The 22887-nt window shown below is 33.9% G+C and overlaps 1 protein-coding gene across 1 annotated transcript in view; it reads right to left on the reverse strand.

The window, feature by feature from the left end:
* The window catches only part of LOC103575322 (serine-rich adhesin for platelets), a 155226-nt gene that overhangs the window by 131512 nt on the left and 827 nt on the right, over window positions 1-22887 (reverse strand). The window lies entirely within an intron of this gene.

Below are 22887 nucleotides of genomic sequence, written 5' to 3' on the forward strand. Positions count from 1 at the left end.
ATATTTCAAAAATAAAATTTTTTCAAAAATGCTTTTTTTGAATAATTTTTACTTCGCTCGATGGATTGATTCCAATATCTAATCAGCTCTAAAACTTTGTTAGCCACGTCGAATGCCGCCTCAACGTTCAAAATCGGTTCATTCGTTCAAGAGAAACCGTTAACGAAAGAATTAAAAAAAAATTTTTTTTTTAGTATTTTGGAAATTTCTCAAAATCGAATTGAAAAATCAATTTCAAAATCTAAACAGTTGTAGAACTCCATAAAACGCGTCGATTGCCACCTTAAACGCCTTAATCGGTTTATTCGTTCGAGAGATACACGGAAAAAAAATTCCCGGATTTTTTACGATTTAACTATCGTAATTTTCATTATATAGTATTGTAACGGTGGACTATAAAATTTAAATCATAATTTTTACAATAGACTATCGTAAATTTTGTTTTATAATTAATACTACTACAAGATAGAAAAAATCAGATACTATAGAGTAAATTATACAAGTTGTGTTAATAAAAGTTACAATGCAACTATCGTAAAATGAATGAGTCGGTAATGTAGAATTTCTTTAAATATAAAAGTATAATTAGAAGTCAACGGAGTAAAATTTATTTTCTTAAAAAAGTAGAACTTACAATAAAAAAAAAAGAAAATTTATCATTTTGTAATTTTTTTTTTTAATAATTAAATTGAGAAGGTAAATACAATGTCGAAATAAAAATAAAACATGTTGAAGTAATAATAATAAAACATTTATTTAATATTTTTTGAAATATACTTTTTTGGTGTATAAAATTTATTAATTATTCATTAAGTTAACTTATAAGTTATACTATCACATCAGGTTCAAAAAGTATTATACTTTTTTTTTTTTTGAATAAAAATAACTCATTCCTTTATATCCAAAATATGCACATGTAGGATATTAAAAAAACCATAGGTGCAATTTTTTCGAAAATTTTTTTTTTCATAATTTATCATTTTTAAACAAATCCAAAAATTATTAGGCGTCGGCTAACTTCAGAAAGAAACATAAAATGTCCATAATTTGAGGTTATTGAAATGTTTACCTCATCGCCAAGTCAGATAAAATTATTCATTGTCGACAAATAAATAATATTCTGTAACAAAATTAGGAGAATTGAATTTATTAAAAAAAAAAAATTCATTCTTTTAGAATCATTCATTCTATGACAATGATACTACTTGTTTATAAAAATAAACTTCATGTCCAGATAAATAATTTTAAAACGAACGAAATACCCACAGAATATTTAGTTTTATGAGAAATGAATAGTAATAAATATACTTACACCACCAAATTAATATATTATTATATTCCTTAATTTATGTAGGTTTGTCATGAAGAAAGCACCGTTTTTTTTTTATTTTTTATTTATCATTGTCTGAAGAATGTCATGAAAAATAACCTCTATTTCTGCACTTCAATGGAGGTAAAGATGCACTGATTTATAAATATATATAGTTGAACCACACATAATACAAACGAAATAGATGTCATCATTTGTATATACATATGTACTCTCACGCAAACATTACATCATGGTATTGTCTTTCATACGCAAATGCTTCAGATGGCATATACTATACCATTTCAGAAAATTTACAATCCAACTATCGTAATTTTTGTGGCTTGTATTGTAAAAACATAAAGGCAGCACTGTAAATTAAGAGGAAGAATAAAGGAGTAAATATCATAATCAAATCTTATTTTTTATTTTTTTACTATTTACGATAGTAAGATTGTAATATTTCTTATTGAATTTTATACAACAAACTCTTAATGAAATTACGATAGTTAATAGTGAAAAATCTTGTAGAAACTGTAAATTTTTGTATCATATATTTGAAAGTTACAGATAATAGAAGTATAGTCCAGGATTACAATAGTAATATTGGAATTTTTCGTCGAATTTTTTTTCCGTGTATCGTGATAGAAAAAATGGTAAAAAACGTTATTTTTCGAAAACAAAGGCATACAAAAGTATTTTCGAGTTCCTTGCGCTCGAAAATGTATCCACAACAATTTTTCGAGCTCAAGGAGCTCGAAAACGGCGGGAAGTTTTAGGGTTGGCCTGCAGGGTCAACTGACAAACCGATTTTTATTCTTAATATTTATATTTTATCGGTTAAAATAATTTTTATTTATCATGCTATTGATTCGGTCGACACGCGTGCTCGCACCGCTACCCGTTTTTAGTCCCATTTTCACCGTTAAATTAAAATTATCAATATTGTCAGTACAATGCGGGGAGGCAGGATTTTTTTTAGGAAATTTCCTCCTCTTTAAGGATCTTTTTTTAAATTTTGGATACCTCAAATAGTTTTCGAAATATTTGCAAAAAACCAAACCCCCTTTTTTCACTAAATTGTTTATAACTTTTACAATTTTTGCGAGCCCCAATTTACCACTTGAACATTTTTTCTAGATGCCACTTCGAATTGAATGAGACCAAAATCATAATTTTCGATGAGGTTAAGCAGGTTTTCGTCAAAAAGGCACTTGTTGACTAGACTATATGTAGAGATCGTTTCTTAGCATATGAGTGTACACAAACATTAAGCAGACTTCAAATGTAATATCAAAAACTCGGTCTATCGATATAATCACGCTTACTCAAAGCTAGTTTGACAATCTGTAACGGGGTAAAATTTAATTTATCATCAAGGAAAATCGTGGTTTCACACGGCTGGTCAGTTACCCGAGCCGAAACCCCAAATAAGTACCCGTTAGAGTTTTTCGACTTGTCGCCGGGTGCGCTAATTAAAGAAGCTCGGACTTCTGTCCCAAAATTAATTAAGTGGGGAGGCCATTTTCCGGAAGTTTCCGAAAATGGCCGAGCTGAAAATATATAACAACAGGACAGCCGCAAAATCGGGAGAGAGTCGGTCGAGCCGACAAGCCTAACGGACGTCCATCTGCCGTGAACCTTCTCCAGAAGACCGGAAACCAAGGAAAGCCCAAGGGAAACTAGAGAGACGCCAACAGTATCATCCGGTGAATAAGTGTAAAGTTTAATGTTAATATCAAAGGGCTGTGCATACATTAATTCTCGGCAGGTAAGCCAGAATTATTAAATTAACTTACATTGAGAATAAAGTTATTAGAAGTATTAACAACTTTGTGTCTTGAATAGAGCAAATTCTCGGCGAGGAAGCCAGAATTTATTGTAAAGAAATAAAATAATAATTAACCAGGTGTTTGGTAAAATAATTCTCGGCAGCGAGGCCAGAATTTATAATAGTTATTTAGTCTTTGTTGTATAATAAATTAATCGGTAAATTAATAAGATAAAACTTACAAGACTGAAAATCAAGTGCTATGAAAATCGCGATGAAAGATTGAGATTTTAAAATTGAGAATAATAAGTTGATGTCCGAAAATTGTTAAAAGAAAATCTAAAGTTTAACGCGAAGAGAGAAAGACACGAATTCGAGAGAGATAGCGTCAGTTATTCGAGAAAGAAATCTAATACTTGATGGAAATTTTTACTGGTAAAATATTATAAATTAATTAAATAATTATTTAAAAGAGAGAAGTGAATTTAACTAAATTAAGTAAATTTAAAATATTAGTGAGAAAATTTTATATAAATTAAATTCGGTGTGTGTGTGTGTGAATTAAGTCCAGTGGACAAGAGAAAGATAAATTCAACGTGTGTGTGTGTGTGTGTGTGAAACGAAATAATTCCAGGGGAAATTTTAATTAAATATTTTGGAAATAATTGGATCCAGGGGATCCGGCAAGTTGTCAATTTTTATTTTAATAGATCCAGGGGATCAGGTCGGTGGCCAGTATTAAAGTCCAGGGGACTAAAATTTAATTAGATCCAGAGGATCAGGCCAGGGGCCAATTGAATATTTTGTTTAATATAAAGTCCAGGGGACTAAATTTTATTTAAGATCCAGGGGATCAGGCCTGGGGCCAAGTTATAGTAATAAGTCCAGGGGACTAAATTTCGAATAGATCCAGGGGATCAGGCCAGGGGCCAATTAATTATTTTAATTTTATAAGGTCCAGGGGACCAAATATTTAATGTAATAAAGTCCGGTGAACTCAGGTGTAATAAATTAATTATAAGTGAAGTAAAACCCGGTGGGTATAGTTGTAGTGATAAATAAAATTGTTAATTATATTAATAAAGTATTGTGTGATAAATTTAATTCCTCATCCTATCTTACTCTCATAAAATTCAACGACCCTGAAATTAATTTAATATAACATCTCCGGTTCTGGAAGGCCGAGTCTTATCTTCCAGTGGCGCCCTTATTAACAACTATTAATAAAGGGGCCAAACTTGGCAAGGTTGAAAAATACCCTGTTACAAATCCAAGATTTTAGTGATACGTGATTAAACAAGTATTGCTCGTACATTTAAATTTAAATATATAAGTGTGCTAACAGTATTTGAATCGTGGATTAAGAATATCGCATCGAAAAGCTGACTTTCGAAAATTGGCTTAAACCTTTACACAAGGCCGCTTTCGTTTAAAACTAAGCGTGAGCTAGTGAAAAGTCAAAGAGGTGCTGAAAATTTTCGAAAAATCTACCTTCCATTCTGGTTGCCAGATGGCATTTTTTAATTTTTTTGTTGGCAATTTGATTTAAACTAACTCTTTCGACTGCTGCAAAAAACATATCAATCGGTTAATTCATTAAAAAGATATGGAGAGTTTACATCCATACATACATACACACGTACGAATGCATTCAGACAGACACTTGGGCATCATTTTGAACAAGTTACATTACTTCATGAGGTAGTTAAAACAAACACATTTTTGTATATTATATGACGATTTATCCGGGGAAAGTAACATAAAATGTTATTTTTCAAACATTTCGACGCCGATATCTTCTGAACTACTTAACCGATTTTGACGTCCAATGTGGCAATCAACAAGTTTTATTAAGTTCTAGAGCTAATTAGATTTTGAAATCGATCGATTAAATCGTTTTTGAAAAATTTCCAAGAACCAAGAAAAAAAATTGTTCTTTTTTTTCGTATTACTTCTATATCTTATGTCTATCGAATTGATCGATTTAAAATTTTCAGGAAAGTTGACGGCCAAAAAACTCTTTCGACTGCCGCAAGAACCATCTCAATCGATTGATCCATTAAAAAGATGTGGAGAGCTTACATCCATGCATACACACACACGCACGAATACATACATACAGACACTCAGGCATCATTTTGAAAATAGTCAGAATAGTTTCCTAGGACCTCAAAACGACGACATCTGATGGAATTTCGATTTTCGAAAGTCGGGAAAAACAATAACTTCCCAAATTTCAAAAAATTTACAATTTTCATAGCGGGAAGTTAAAAAAAACAGAATATCCGATATTATTTTCACTCCCAGTATGATTTAAAAAAATAATTCAACTAATTTCAAACAATATTAAATAATTTCGAATAATTTTAAATCACCCACAAAACCAGAAATGGCGATATTATTTTCTCATTCAATTTAATTTAAAACATGAAAGTTCAAATCATTTCAAATGACTATACATCATCTAAGGAACCAGAAATTCTAATATTATTTCCTCATTTAATTCAATTTAAAATTATTCGAAAGTTTAAATCATTTTAAATGATTCAAAATTGACCAATGAACCAGAAATCCAAATATTGTTTTTCCATTCAATTTAATTCAAAATAATTCGACAATGTAAATCATTTTAAACAATTTCCAATCATAAAATAATGTTTCGTTATTTTTTAATTCAGTATGATTTAAAATGATTCGTTCCAAAATTTATGCTCGAAAGCGAAATAATTCAGACAACTGGAAATGATTCAAAATTATTGAGAGTTACGTAATCTCAGATCATTACAAATGAGATTTCTTAATCAGTATTTCTAAAAAAAAGTCGCACACAAAAATTGAAAATTCCATGATATCTACTATTGAAAATTTTTTTTTAATTTCCGTAGTTCAAGATAATACATAACTTTTTTTAGCTTAAAAATTAAAAAAAAAAATCGGTCTGTCGGTTGACCCTGCGGGCCAGCCCCAAAACTTTCCGCCTATTTCGAGCTCCTTGAGCTCAGAAAATTGTTGTAGATACATTTTCTCTTCGAGCTCGAAAATACTTTTGTATGCCTTTGTTTTCGAAAGAAAACGTTTTTTACGATTTTTTCTCAAACGATATCTCTCGAACGAATAAACCGATTAAGACGTTCAAGGCGACAATCGACATGTTTTATTGAGTTCTATAACTGATCAGATTTTTGAATTGATTCATCAAGTCGTTTTTGAAATATTTTCAAAATACTAAAAAAAAAAAAATTTGGAATTAATCGGGTCAGTCATTTCGAAAATATTTGGAAAAAACCATTATCCACTATTTCTTTCTCCCGCGATATCTCTCGAACAAATTAACCGATTGAGATGTCTAAAGCGGCAATCGGCGCGATTTATTGAATTCTAGAGCTGATTAAAATTTGAAATCAATCGCGTCGGTCGTTTCAAAAATATTTAGAAAAAACCATTTTTCACCATTTCTTTCTCCCACGATAACTCTCAAACGAATTATCCGATTTTGATGTTTGAGGTAACAATCGACGCGTTTTATTGAGTTCTAGAGCTAATTAGATTTTGAAGTTGATCGTATAAGTCGTTTCTGAGAAATCAATAGAAAACTAAAAAAAAATTTTTTTTTTTCGTAATTCGCAAATATTTTCGAGTCTATTCGATCAAATGATCTGAGATTTTTAGGAAAGTTGACGGCCAACAAGCTCTTTCGATTGCCACCTCAACCATCCAAATCGATTCATTAGTTCAAAAGTTACAAAGACTTTACATACATACATACATACATACATACATACATACATACATACATACATACATACATACATACATACACACACACACACACACACGCACACGCACACGCACACACACACGCACACGCACACACACACACACACACACACACACACACGCGCGCACGCACACGCACACACACACGCACACGCACACACACACACACACACACACACACACACACACACACACACACACACACACACACACACACACACACACACACACACACACACACACACACACATACATACATACATACATACATACACACACTCGGACATCATTCTGAAAATAGTCAGAATAGCTTCCTAGGACCTCAAAACGTCGACATCTGACGAAAACTCGATTTTCGAAAATCGGGGTGAAAACAATAACTTCCCGAAATTTTTGAAAATCGTCGATTTTCTTAGCGGAAAGTTAAAAATCGGTCTACCAGTTGACCCTGCGGGCCAGACCCAAAACTTCCCGCTGTTTTCGAGCTCCTTGAGCTCGAAAAATTGTTGTAGATACATTTTCAAGCTCTTCGAGCTCGAAAATACTTTTTTATGCCGTTGTTTTCGAGAAAAAAACTTCTTTTGTACCATTTTTTCTCAATCGAAATCTCTGGAACGAATGAACCGATTGAGACGATTAAGGTAGCAATCAGCACGTTTCATTGAGTTCTACAGCTGATCAGATTTTGAAATTGATTTATCCAGTAGTTTTGGACAAATTTTAAAAATACTAAAAAAATTTTTTTTTTTTTTAATTCTTTTGACGACGGTTTCTCTTGAAATAATGGACCGATTTTTATGGTTGAGGTGGCATTCGGCGCGGCTTATGAAGTTTCCTCATAGTAAAACAATAAAGATCTACTTTGTCAACGACGTTAAACTTGATAATTTAATATTTTAAGAAAATTTTTTTTTCAATAGTAGACATGAAATATTTAAGAAAAATTAAGAAAAAAAGGTTAAATTAATTACATGATGAACTTTAAACTCAAATAACTTTTAAAGGAGTAAACTTAGAAAAAAAAACATAAGAGACAATTTATTTAGAGCGTTCAATTTTCTTCAAAAATATATATGTCTCATCCCGACATGTTAATTCCAAAATGAGTTGTAAAGTTCCAAAGCTAAACAATTATTTTTTCCATGTTATTTAGACGTAAAATAGAAATTTACGATGAGCGACCTTTCAAAATATATATTAAGAGCTCCCGTTTTCACAGGCTTCTTTTTTCATGACTAGGAAGATATTTCACTGAGGGTTTTGAAAAAAAAAAATAGTCGATTTTTTTGAACCGGTCTAGTATATATATATTGAAATTATAATGAAAATTATAACGAAAATAGAATTAAAAAAAGTTTTTTTTTCATAATTTAATGTTTTTCCGTAAATAAATATTACCTGTAATATTTTCAAGCTGAGGAATATGATGACTTAGTATAAACACCATCGAAATTCAGTTGTTTCGTAACAAAATATCCAAAAACGCACATATCTACAGACAAAATATAAAAAAAAAAAATATCTACGGACAAAATATCCATGGACAAAATATGAACAACCTGAAATGTCTGTCAAAGTTGTCACGTAGCGATTCAAACGTGAATCGCTGCGCGCGCTTTTTCATCTCGCCGTGAATTTGACAACACCTCCTAGCTCAAATTAAGCGCATTTATTTATTATAATTTATTATTATTCAAATATTTATATTATTTTGATCGATTATATTAGTATAATTTAATTATGGATTTATTGATATTATTGTTTATTATGTTAATATATATGTTTTGATAATTATTTTAAATTTATGTACTTAATCGATATTTTTATTTCAGTTAGTAGCACACGTGCGCGTATATTATAGATGAAAATATCGACCGAAGGGAGAGTAAGTCGATATAGTGGGGATAAAATTCAATATTTTTATCCAGCCACGTGGTGCACTAAATTAATTATTATTTTATTATTTGAAAGAGATAGTACCGATTATGTTTATGTTTATTGATAAGAAATATTATTCGATTTATTATTATGATATAACTCAGGTCGTGTGATAATTTTATATATTCTATTTTAATTTATAATTTCGGGTCCGAGGTCATGAGAGGGGATAACACGTGAGTGATTACCCTCCCTCGGAAAAATCAAAAAGATATAGTCAGAGAGGACCGGGATTTTGTGAAGATAGGAACGTGTTGTTGTCGTGATCTTTTTCTGAGTAGATTGTTCTGGCCCAGTTGCCTCAATGAAATAATTATATAGTTGAAGTTTGTTTAATCTGAATAATTAGTTTCTTTTATTATATTGAGTCAAAAGTATAGCTTGAATATCATTTGATTGAATAGATCCGGAAGCAATTTTTGTCAACGCCGGTAAGTCAATTGTGTTATCATTTGTTGCATCGACTATCGCTGGTCCTTTAGTAGAGTTGATCGCGGTATTCATTTCATAGAAAATTGACACTGAGTTATATTATTATAATAAGTTGAATTCGTTCGGCGTACGTTCCATGTACGTAGACGCGTCGAGCGAATTCCTTGAAGGATTAGACAAGGATAGCAAGTGTGGCCCCTTGTCTTATACTAGTATTTCATATTTTATTTTAAAAGTATGGTTGAATATCGAATATTATTTCTCTGGGTAAAATTTATTTTCTAATTTAATGGTATGCAACCCAGTGTTGCCACATATATTGAGTACCCGTGTCTTTCTCTCCCCAGAGTAAATAATTTAAAATAAGAAAAGATTATTATTATTATTTAATACAATTTTATTATAAAGAATTAAGTATACTAATTATATTGAATAAAAGCTTGTAATTTGTAATTTGGTTTCCCCAGTGGAGAATTTAATAATATTAATTGAATTGAATTGATTATTATTGTAACCATGCGTTGAGTTTATTTAAATATATTTTGAATTGAATAACTTTTAAAAGGAACCCAGTGATAGCCAATATTTATTTGTTTGTTTCCTGGATATATTTAGTAATAATTATTCCTTATTATTATTTTTAATCATTATATATTTGTTGGTTGTCATTCCGCTTAGTGCATGCATTCTCGTTCAAGATTTTGTCCCGTGACCTCTCCCCTGATCGTCATTAGTTTTGTCCGTTTTGTAAAAACGGATTGGCGCCCTCGTGCACTAACCCAGCCTGAGGAGCTGGCCCAGGCACATCTTTAGTTTGTTTATGATTATTTATTATTTTTAGTAATAATTATTATTGTTATTTATAATTTTTTTAATACACTTGGGTGACCGCATACGGTTTACCGGTTGATCCGCGCCTCCGTCGCGGAAATTAAAAACGGTTTACGTTATAAAGTAACCAAACAAAATAATATTATGTCTGAAAAATAATAATCTTTTATAGCAATAGTATGAGTGTAAATGAGAGATTAATTATCAGTGAAAAAATACAGATATTTATCGAAATTAATAGTTAATTTATCAATAATAATAATAATAATAATAATAATAATAATAATAATAATAATAATAATAATAATAGTAATAGTAATAGTAATAATAATAGTAATAGTTATAGTAATAGTAATAGGAATAGTAATAGTAATAGTAATAGTAATAGTAATAGTAATAGTAATAGTAATAATAATAGTAATAGTAATAGTAATAGTAATCGTAATAGTAATAGTAATAGTTATAGTAATAGTAATAGTAATAGTAATAGTAATAGTAATAGTAATAGTAATAGTAATAATAATAGTAATAGTAATAGTAATAGTTATAGTAATAGTAATAGTAATAGTAATGGTAATAATAATAATAATAATAATAATAATAATAATAATAATAATAGTAATAGTAATAGTAACAGTAATAGTAATAGTAATGGTTATAAAAAATAATAATAATAATAATAGTAATAGTAATAGTAATAGTAATAGTAACAGTAATAGTAATAGTAATAGTAATAGTAATAATAATAATAATAATAATAATAATAATAATAATAATAATAATAATTATAATAATAATAATAATAATAATAATAATAATAATAATAATAATAATAATAAAAATAATAATAATAATAATAATAATAATAATAATATTAATAGAATTAACTGTATTAACTATTTAATCTATAAATTAATTAATTTAATATATTAAAACCAGGCAGCATTGGTACGACGTGAGAGTGTGGCTCTCTCGCTGTCCTTGTTGGTTTTTGGTCTTTCTCTCTCTCTCTCGTTACAGTCCGATTGCTGAGTTCGGCTGAGTTAGGTGCTAGACCACAGGGGATGATCTCGCGCAGCAGGTGACCGTAAATTGGTCCTTTGCGCATAATTAAGTAGGGTTCATCAAAGGTTGGGGCCTAAGGCAATTGAGACGGAATCGACACTCAAGTCGAAGTGCCGGCAACGACAGCCTCGTTTTAAATTCGCTTGATTTTGTAAAAAGAAAAAAAATATATTCTAAGTTAATCTTATTCTTTATATATAACTGGTTCATAAAACCATATTTATTAAGTTATCGTCTAAGTGAATTGTGTGAGTGTCCAGCATCAAATCCTACATCAACAGCCCAGGATTCGGAAGAGAAGGTCCAATATGCAGCGACGGCCGATACCTGCAGTACGTTCGACAATAAAATCCAGATAAGACTTATAATAAAATTACTATATTTTATCTCTCTTCAACGCAATCCAGTATAAATAATTATTGATTTTATTTTCCCGTATTTATTAAATAACTGCGTGTTAAACAAATTCATTTATCGTAAATGCGCATTCATTTATTCAATTATTTATTGAAAAGAACTTATTTTGTATAAAGGGGAAATTTTGTACATATCTTGGGATTTGGTTAAATAAATTATTTGTATATAATAATTAAATTAAGTCTCAAGGAAATTACTTTTCATCACCAGTGTCTTTAGAATAAAATAATTTCAGCCGCGTGTCCGGTCAAAGCGAGTCGACCCATCTCTGAGATTTATTTCCCGCGTTCAGAACCAGCAACATCATAATTAAAATTTATATTTATTATTAATAATTAATTATTTAGTCGGGAAATTATTTAACTGTGGTTCGTGGCTACTGGACACGAAGTAGCCAGGGCCCACCGTTATATTTGGCGCCCAACTCGGTTTTCTCGTTTTGGAAAATTTTAGACCTGGTGATAAAGTAAAATAAAATTTGCAAAATTTTGGAAAATTAAATTAATTAAATATTTTACCGTTGAAGAGAGAAATACTGGTTTTATAAATCGTAAATTGTATTGATACTGTGCTAAATTATATATATATATATATATATTGGTTGCCCAAAATATTTTAAACTAAATTTATAAAAATTATAATAATTTGTTTTAAATATTAACTGGCTAAATAGCAAGTAAAAATACTAAAATTTTAAAATATAAAATATCGGGTGAAAAAAATAAAAATTAAAATTGAAATCGTGGTAGTGAAAAAATCGATAAATTCCGGTGGTCTCGTGAAGACCAAGACAAGGTCATCGTCTTACGCGTTGGTCGTACGCGTTACTCGTAGTATATACAATAGGTACGACACTAAGCTTAGAGAAGTAAACACAATAAAATCACTTGTTTGTTTCTTTGTAAATTTTCTCTGGGAAAGAAACTAAAATAAACTAAGTAAAATAAAATAAATTAGTAAATAAAATTTATACACTTTCAAGACTAACAGTGACAGTAAATTTTGTTATAATAAAATAAATTGAATTAAAATCGTAAAAGAAAATTCATTAGTAAAATCACAAGTTAAATTTTAATAAAACAAATACAAATAATTTTAATTACTTTGGTTTAAAATAAACCACTGTTTGAATTATTAAAATAAGTTCAAGTAAAATTCATTAAGTGAATGAGTCGTTGCAATAAAATTGTTTGATAAAAATAATATTATATTCAAATTTTAAAATAATTTACTCACTAGACTTAAGTCTAGGTAAATCTTTCAATTAAATGAATTAAAATAAATAACTAAAATCTTTATTGTTAAAAATAAAATTCAGGGCTTAAAGTTTTAAGAGTCGGAAATAAAATTTAAAATTACCAGTCATTAAATAAAACAAAATCGGTGGCTCAAAATTTTAGCCATTGACAAGAGTTACTTTTGTATTAATTTTAAACAAAATTAAATTCCAATAGACTTGTGGTTATAGTTTATTTGGGATAATCTAAACTGTCATTGTTAGGTATTACTGAGTCATAACTGTCGTCACCTAGTCATTAAAATAAATTCTTAATCCGGTAACAAAGAAATAAATTTCAATTTTAATAAGTGACAAAAGAAATATTTTAACTTATTTGGATTTACTACCGGTAATTAAATTTTATCTTTGAGTATTATTGGGGCTCGTAAGCTGCTTGTCTTACCAGCTAAAATAAATTAAAATTAAGTCCCAATAATCATATTATGAGTAACACTCGACCAGTGACGCGTCAAAACTCAAAGCGTTCGGTCCAACAATCGGGTAGGCGGCAAAGTGAAGAGATAATTTTCGAAGGAATTAGTTCCTCTAAAGGTAGGAATCAAAACAGGGTAGTGCATTCACCACCCTCGACTACGTATACGATAACGTCAAGCACTACGGTTTCGTCAGCGAGCTTGACGATGTCAAATCCTACTCCGTTACCCGGTATACCTAATTTGACCGTGACTGCAGACACCCCACAGCAAGTTAGACCGCCAGTAAGGCGCAGCTTGGGGAATATGGTAGCAACTACCACATCTATGGTCACGACAGTGACCACCGCTATACCGATTACTACCGCGACTCGACCCAGTACCGTCATTACCACACCTATTACTGTTACAACTTCGTCTGGGTCAATTCAAACGAGCGACCCACAGGCCGTAAATACAAATGAACAATTAAATTTTAATTCGACAAATATTAATAATAATTTACGAACGTCTATGGATGAAGTATTCATAGAAAACCCCCCACCGGTACTTCCTCAACAAATTCAGCCTGATGCGGGATCCGTTTTTCTTCCTGGCACCGTTCCAGTTTCCGCGCAGGCTGATCAAGCGGCAACTCAAACTGCCCTGGCTCAAATTTTGAATTGTTTACAAAATTTGACCATAGCTATGAGCACGCAACGGGTAAACAATCAGCAAGTGCCTGTACAGTCAATTACACAAACTGTTCGCGAAGTAACTCACAGTTTTGGCGACGGGGAGTGTAGTACAGGTCACTTGAATCATGAAAATAGGGCTGCTACGACCTCAGCCCTCCCGGTAAATTTACAATCGAGTACCAGTGGAATAAATAATGTTTACAACAATACGGCCGGTCTCAGTAATTATAATTACAATAATAATTTAAACAATAATAGTAATAATTACTCCATTATTAATCCTAGCGTAATTCAAAGTAATAATTTAAGTAATAATCCACCAATAAATAATTATGACAATAATTTTCAAATATTACGGGATAATTCATTTGCCGGCAATAATAATAATAATTTTGATGGAAATTACGATGGATATCGGATTAATAATGGTCATGAAACACACCAAGAATACGATGACCAACCTAGGGCGAATAATCTGTTAATACCAAACGCCGCGGCGGTTTCGCTACGTAAATGGCGCGACATCAGGGAAATTGTCAGAGCGTGGCCAGTACGTTATCCACAGGGCAATCTATCAGCCAATAGTTTCTTGGCTTCATTTGAAGCCATGGCGTTTCGCGAGGGTTGGCTTATAACGGATTATGTAAAAATTCTTGGATATATTTTTACTGGAAAAGTTACTAAGTGGTACGACGTGTACAGCAGACATTGGTCTGATTATGACCATTTTAAACGGGAATTTTTAAGAGCATTTGGCTCACAAAAGACGGACACTCAGTTATTGATGGAAATTGGTCAGTTGAGACCAGAATCCGGTGAATCGTCAATAGATTTTACATTTAGAGTTCAACAAAAATATAGTGAGATGCGTAACCCACCTCCTGAATCAGAACAGGTTACGTGCATCCGTAATCATTTGCCTAGGAATCTTTCCACCTTAGTATTCTCTAGGTCAGTGAACTCTTATGATGACCTCTTATCGGTATTACATGAGGCTGCCGTGCTATTAGAAGAAAATAAACGCGCATCTGAGCCATCCGATAAGTCGCACGCTAAAACGAAGGAAAAATCACGATTCTCAGCAGTGCATTCGTTCCCGCGTACTCCAATTTTGGTTGAGATGATGAATGATAAACAACCACTCGTTATCGAGGAAATTAGAGAGGGTGATGACGGCAAATTAATTGTTTGTGCATCGACAGCTACTATCCAAACTCCTCAAAATAATTTCTCATCAAATAAATCTCCAAATAGTCGAGTACGTTATTCCTACAACGCGAATAATAATGGCAACTCGAATGCCATATCGCGTACATTTAGTGAGGTAACTGCTGGTCGTAATTTCGACCAATACTTTTGTTTTAACTGCGGGCAAAATGGTCATCTATCTGAACAGTGTATAAATAACAGAGTAGATGTCTGTAATTATTGTTTTAAAATAGGGCACGTAAGACAAAATTGTTTTAAATTAAATGCCGATTCATTTAGGTCCGGGTTTACGGCAGGTTCAAATTTACGTCCGTCAAACGTTCCCGTTCGGTCAAATATTAATTCAAATCATAATAATTTTAATAATAATGGCAACAATTATAACCTAAATCGTGGGCAACCAAATGTAAATAATTTTAATAGGGGAAACTCAAACCCAACTGTAAATAATTTTAAAAGAATTGATAATCGAAATAATTGTGGAAACCGTTCTAATCGTTTTGTTCGTAATAATAATAATGTTAATAATAATTATGACAATATTAATAATGTAAACAACCATGCTAATTGTGTCGAAATACAACCGACCAGTGTTATCAACGCTAGTCACACTCATCGTTCAAAAAACTAGCTTCGCCCTCCTATTCCCCGAGGATAAAGGGCGCAAAACGTAGAAGGTCTCTCAAACAAATAATATGGGGAAATCGAAGCCCTAGTCGTAATAGTTCACATGAAGCCTGGTTGAATAAACCAAATAAATTCAAAAGAATTAAAGTAATTAATGTAACAAATAATAACTCGGAACCAGACGGCGGCTTAGAGCGTACTGTCGGTCCAGTCGTAGATTTTAATGTTGAAAATTTAATAAATTCAAGTTTGGAACCAGACGGCGTCTTAGAGAGTACTGTCGGTCCAACTAAACAAATCAATAAATTAATAAAAGAAGATTCGGAACCAGACGGCGTCTTAGAGAGTACTGTCGGTCCGGTAAAAGAAAACTTAATTAGTAAAAAGTTGATAACAGGTCCAGACGGCGTCTTAGAGAGTACTGTCGGTCCGGTAAAAGAAAACTTAATTAGTAAAAAGTTGATAACAGGTCCAGACGGCGTCTTAGAGAGTACTGTCGGTCCAGTAGAAGAATTTAAATTTAAAGATGTAGTAGGTAGCAATTTAATAAAAAGACTAGACGGCGTCTTAGAGAGTACTGTCGGTCCGATTGCTTTAACCAGTGGTGAACTAATAGGTGATTTCATATTAGAAAATCAGGCGTTAAATTCGACTAGCTCCGTTTTAAATAAAAATGATAATAAATTTGAGACTGAGGTCAATTTACTTGACCTATGCAGTCCAGTTATAGATAAAGATAATTTTCAAGATGAAATTTGGTATGATGCTATCGATGAAATTAGTAGTGATAGTAATTTAGAAAATTTGGATGATGAAGAAAATCCATTCGCGCAGTTTTGCGATTTATATGATAATGTGAACGGTTTATCAATATTTAATAATTTATCTGTTTTAAATAATAACGTATCTAGTTTTAATAATTTATTGGTTTTAAATAAAAATTTATCGGTTTTAAAAAATGACAAAATTAATCCATCCATTTTAAATTCTGACGAAATTGATCACTGGGAAGGCTTGAGGGAAGAAGCACCGCCCATGGTTAATTTACCAATGTCTAATAATTTATTTGAAGAAATTTGTGCCGGTCTTGATCGTTCTGTTCTTTCGGTTGAAAATGATCCGAACGGAATACATCCGAAAATCTTAGAGACTTTAGAGGCTAGCGATTTTATTGTGTCAATTGGTTCAGACGAATCGGAAGAACCAAGTTTCGTAGACGTCCCCGGTATGCCATATTTATGTGGTCTGGAACCACTTGAGAGTGATGAGGAGACTGAAGAAGAGTGGGAGGATGAATTGGACCCAGGATTAGAACCTGAAGGTCCAGCTGTTAGTCATAGCTCTCCATCACCGTGTTCTTCGCCTTCGCGCGCGTCGTATCTTCCTGAGATACTCAGAGATAAAACATTACCTTCACGTATCGCCAATCGTATTGCATCTCGGACCAAATTTTATACGGGTACTGGTCCTGTTCCACCAACAATTACGGCTCGTATACCGGTGTCCATCTGGATATTCGGGGTGCAAGTGAACGGTATTATTGATACGGGAAGTGAGAGGTCCTACATCAATCGGCGAGTGTATGACCAAATACGTGAGCTTAGCTCTGGTCAATTACAACAGGATGATACGAACCGTCGGGGAGTTCTTCTCGCGAATCATACCCAATGTAAAACTATTGGGGGAGCTCCATTCATCATTCAAATTGGTACAATAGCAGGAGAGCAGTATTTGAGTGTCCTTGAGGACCTGAGCTATTCAGTAGTTCTAGGTATGGACTTCGCTCTTCAGTTTAGGATATTAATCGATTGCGCTACGAAAACTTGGCAGTTCAAAGACACTAACGAAAATCATCCATTCGAATTAATAAATTGTCGCGATAAACGAACTAGTTGTCAAACGTTGACTTCGGATCAACAAAAAGATTTTGATGTATTTTTAGAATTGGAAATGTCTAAATTCGCGGAGTTACTGAACCAAGGTCTAACTGACCTCGTGCAGCATACGATCGTCCTACAACCGGGAATTAAACCCATTCAAATCCGTCCGTATCGGCGTAGTCCTGTTATTGCGGCGGAATTAAATAAACAAATAGACGAACTGCTCGAGAAAGGCTATATTAGGCCTAGTAACAGTTTCTGGTCGTGTTCTCCGGTAATGGTGACCAAAGCCTCGGGTGGTTGGCGTTTTTGCGTCGACTATCGACCAATCAACAAATATACTATTTTACCTGCGCACCCTCTTCCTAATATGCTACGTATTTTAAGTGCTTTACATAACGCGAAGTATATCACAACCATGGATCTCAAGGAAGCGTTCCATCAGGTTTTAATGTCACCGGAATCCATTCCTTATACTGCCTTCTCTGTCGAAGGTAGGGGGCAATTTGAATGGGTTCGTATGCCTTATGGTCTCGCGGGAGCACCATCAACGTTTCAAAAAGCCATGGATAAGCTTCGCGATAGGTTTATCGAGCAAGTACACAAGAGAAACTTGCCGAGTTCTTGGACTGAAAAAGTTTTTGCGTACCTGGACGATTGGGTAATTATTAGTGAGAATTACGATGAACATAAAGCCATTTTATCTCTTGTTTTTGAAATCTTTCGTGAGACTGGATTATTAATTAATCCAAGTAAATGTAAATTCGCGAGATCTGAGGTAAAATTTCTAGGCTTTATTGTAGATAGCGAGGGTCTACGACCTGACCCTGAAAAAATAGCACCTATCGCGAATTTCCCTCGTCCAACGTCTCGTAAGCAAGTACGCAGTTTTTGCGGGCTTGTGAATTGGTACCATAGACATTTACAAAACGTCGCGAAGGTTCAAGGACCTCTAAATAAATTATGTAGCGTTAATACGGAATGGAAATGGGGTGAGGAGGAAGAAAAAGCTTTCCAAGATCTTAAACAAGCTCTTGTTAATGCCAAACCTTTGGCTGTACCACAGCCAAATCTACCTTATTATTTATATACGGACGCGAGTGATACGGGTCTAGGCGCGTTCTTGGTTCAAAAGGAACCACATACCGGAAAAGAGTTCCTTATAATATGCTTAAGTAGACCGTTACGAGGTGCCGAAACGCGTTACACTACAACCGAGAAGGAGTGTTTGGCGGTTGTATGGGCCGTGAGGAAACTCAGATGTTATCTTGAAGGGTTTCCGTTTGTCGTAGTCACGGACCACGCCTCGTTGAAATGGCTCCATACTTTAAAGAATCCGAACGGTAGGCTTGCCCGCTGGGCCATGGAACTCTTGGCCCACCAAATTACGATCGAACATCGTCGTGGAACCGAGAATGAAGGCCCGGATGCCTTATCGCGCTTATACGAGGACCAAGACCCTGTAGAGTGGTCCGAAGTCCTCGATGAAATTAAAAATAAGGGTGTAGATTTAGTACATATTCAAGTTCGCTCATGGTACGACATAAAGAAAGCTAACGTTAGAAAATATCCGGAAAATTTTGTTGATTGGCGTATAAATAGCGAGGATAAATTAGAATATTATAAACCTGATTATTTGAAAGAGTATATTGACGATCAAGATGCGTGGAAATTGGTTTTAACTGAGAGTGAGATCCCCGATATTTTAAAAGAAAACCACGATGTACCGGACGCGGGTCATTTGGGTCGCGATAAGATGTATCATCGGATACGTACACGCTACTATTGGCCTGGTATGTATCGCGATGTCGGCGAGTATGTTGAGAACTGTGAAACTTGTAAAAGGGTCAAATATAAACAGACCTCGTCTCAAGCGCCGATGCGCACGCGACAACCTATTGAACCCTGGGCTATAGTCGCTGCCGATGTGACTGGCCCATTTCCGCGATCGAAAGCCGGTTATCAGTATGTGTTGATTGTGCAAGACCTGTATACGCGTTTTATTGAGGTCTTCAGACTTCGTAAACAGACCGGATTAAATATTAAAAAAAGTTTACGTCGTGTTTTCTCACGCTGGGGATATCCTCTGTTTTTAATCACAGACAACGGCAAAGAATTTATTAATCACGAGATTAAAGAGTACTTGAAAGAAACGGGAGTAAAATCAGTACCCACCGCGATCGCGCATCCACAGAGTAATTCGGTTGAAAGAATTAACCGTACTCTTAAACCAATAATTCGGGCATTTATTTCGAAAGACCAGACGTCGTGGGATGAACACTTAGGCGAATTCCAACTTGCTTATAATAGTAGTTATCATGCCTCACTGCACATGTCGCCATACTATTTGGTTCATGGCAAAGAACCACGGCTGTCGGGTAAAATTTCTAGACTCGAAATAGATGATTTGGATCTTGATGATACTGCGTGGCGTATTCGAATTAATCGCCTTGATCAATTACGGCATAAAATTGAAGAAGTAATGAGAAGAGAAAGTGAAAAACAAGCCGTATATCACGATAAGGGACTTAAAGAGCCACCCAAACTGCAAGTAGGTGATTCGGTATATTACCCAAATCGGAAATTGAGTAAAAAAGCCGACAAGTATTCGTCTAGTTTGGCTAATAAATTCTTAGGACCAGCCATTGTTAATAAAATCATTAGTCCATTGGTCGTTGAGTTAAAATCAGAGGCTGGAAAAATTTTGGGCAATCACTATGTTCCGGATTTAAAATTGCCCAGGCACAGCCCTCGGTTATCAAAAATTGTTTAATTCTGTTTCAGAGGGAAGAGCGAGACCGCCGAGTCCGCGAACGTATGGCTCAGAAGCCAGGGAGGTTTCGCGATGAAACTCATTGCCGTACTTGGATGCGCCGGGAGCGCAAGAACGCTTATCTGGAGGAGTTAGCTCGTCGAGGACTGCCACTTCCACAAAACCGCCGTCCGCCTGCGCCTCGTCCCGTGTCAGTCTCCGAGCCATCCCCATGCTGCTCAGTCGTTGATGGCGTGTTGCAGTTGAACTGCACAGGGCGTTAGTCCAAAGGCTGCGTCATTAATAAATCTGTGGAGCAGACTGGACGTCCTGCAGTCGCTAGATTTGTTCAGCCAGGTTATACCCCACCAGGGCGCCCACGCTCGTCCAAGGAGGTTACTGAGGCTGTCAAGAAGACTCGTTGGAGCCTTATGTGGAGTGAGGAGATGACTCCCGAGGTGGCCGAGGAGCTAACCAATTTTGTACCAGTAAAACTCACTCCAGGAGGTCCGTCGACTGATCCACTCGAGGCCAGCGTTATTGCTCCGGCAATCAAATTGGTTCATAATGAACCAGGTTCAGGAGCCGACTTGTTAACTGATGATGGGGAGTCTGGAGAGCAATCGGATGATCCTGACCTCCTCGTGATTGACGAAGAGGTGGAGGTAGACCCGGCCGTGCCCATTGAAGAGTAGTCATCAATTAAAATGCTATCCATGTAAATCTGGACAAAGAGAAAAAATATATTTTGACTCATAAATTTTAACCTTAACTCTTCCCCCTCCCTTTAATTTATCAGATTCTCTGTTTCTTTCAGCTTCCGAGCCCCAATCTCAAGTCTGGCGACGGGGAGTATAACCAGGCAGCATTGGTACGACGTGAGAGTGTGGCTCTCTCGCTGTCCTTGTTGGTTTTTGGTCTTTCTCTCTCTCTCTCGTTACAGTCCGATTGCTGAGTTCGGCTGAGTTAGGTGCTAGACCACAGGGGATGATCTCGCGCAGCAGGTGACCGTAAATTGGTCCTTTGCGCATAATTAAGTAGGGTTCATCAAAGGTTGGGGCCTAAGGCAATTGAGACGGAATCGACACTCAAGTCGAAGTGCCGGCAACGACAGCCTCGTTTTAAATTCGCTTGATTTTGTAAAAAGAAAAAAAATATATTCTAAGTTAATCTTATTCTTTATATATAACTGGTTCATAAAACCATATTTATTAAGTTATCGTCTAAGTGAATTGTGTGAGTGTCCAGCATCAAATCCTACATCAACAGCCCAGGATTCGGAAGAGAAGGTCCAATATGCAGCGACGGCCGATACCTGCAGTACGTTCGACAATAAAATCCAGATAAGACTTATAATAAAATTACTATATTTTATCTCTCTTCAACGCAATCCAGTATAAATAATTATTGATTTTATTTTCCCGTATTTATTAAATAACTGCGTGTTAAACAAATTCATTTATCGTAAATGCGCATTCATTTATTCAATTATTTATTGAAAAGAACTTATTTTGTATAAAGGGGAAATTTTGTACATATCTTGGGATTTGGTTAAATAAATTATTTGTATATAATAATTAAATTAAGTCTCAAGGAAATTACTTTTCATCACCAGTGTCTTTAGAATAAAATAATTTCAGCCGCGTGTCCGGTCAAAGCGAGTCGACCCATCTCTGAGATTTATTTCCCGCGTTCAGAACCAGCAACATCATAATTAAAATTTATATTTATTATTAATAATTAATTATTTAGTCGGGAAATTATTTAACTGTGGTTCGTGGCTACTGGACACGAAGTAGCCAGGGCCCACCGTTATAATATGAAGACTCTTTAGTATTTGTACACAGAAAAAGTCTTTATCTTGAGTCAAGAACATATTTTGGAAGATGGCGATTCAAAAGTATTATAGTATTCAAAAGCATTAAAAAGTATTGAAAGTTTTTTTTTTTTCTAATCGTTTTAAATCGTTTCTTTTAATAAGGGGATAAACGCTTTCGGGAACAAAGTCAAGATCTTGTTGAGTCAAGAGGATTTGTCTTGGTCAGAGGTAATTTCTCTTTATCCGAGAAAATTGAGGTTTCTAAAAATATTTTTTTGAGTCAAGAATATTTACCTTCAGACAAGAACTTTTTTTTCTGTGTATTAGACTCTACTAAAATATGTATTTATGTGGTGCAACTAGTAAATGCTGATTTTTTATCAACATCAGGAAATTTAAATTTCAAAATTAAATTTAAGTATGAGTATTTTTTTTAAATTTATCCAGTAAATATGGATATTTTGTCCACAGATATTTTGTCTTCAGATGGTTTGGTCTGTGAATATTTCGTCCGTAGATATTTTCACGCGGATATTTTGTCGTAGATATTTTGTCTATAGATATTTAGGCACGGCACCAAATTCAGTACATCAACCACATATATATCACATAGTTAACGCTCAAATCTCGTAAAAATTCTGTATAATTTACATGTGGATGCACTATAAAA

Source organism: Microplitis demolitor, chromosome 5 (assembly GCF_026212275.2).
Source record: "Microplitis demolitor isolate Queensland-Clemson2020A chromosome 5, iyMicDemo2.1a, whole genome shotgun sequence".
Classification (NCBI taxonomy): domain Eukaryota; kingdom Metazoa; phylum Arthropoda; class Insecta; order Hymenoptera; family Braconidae; genus Microplitis; species Microplitis demolitor.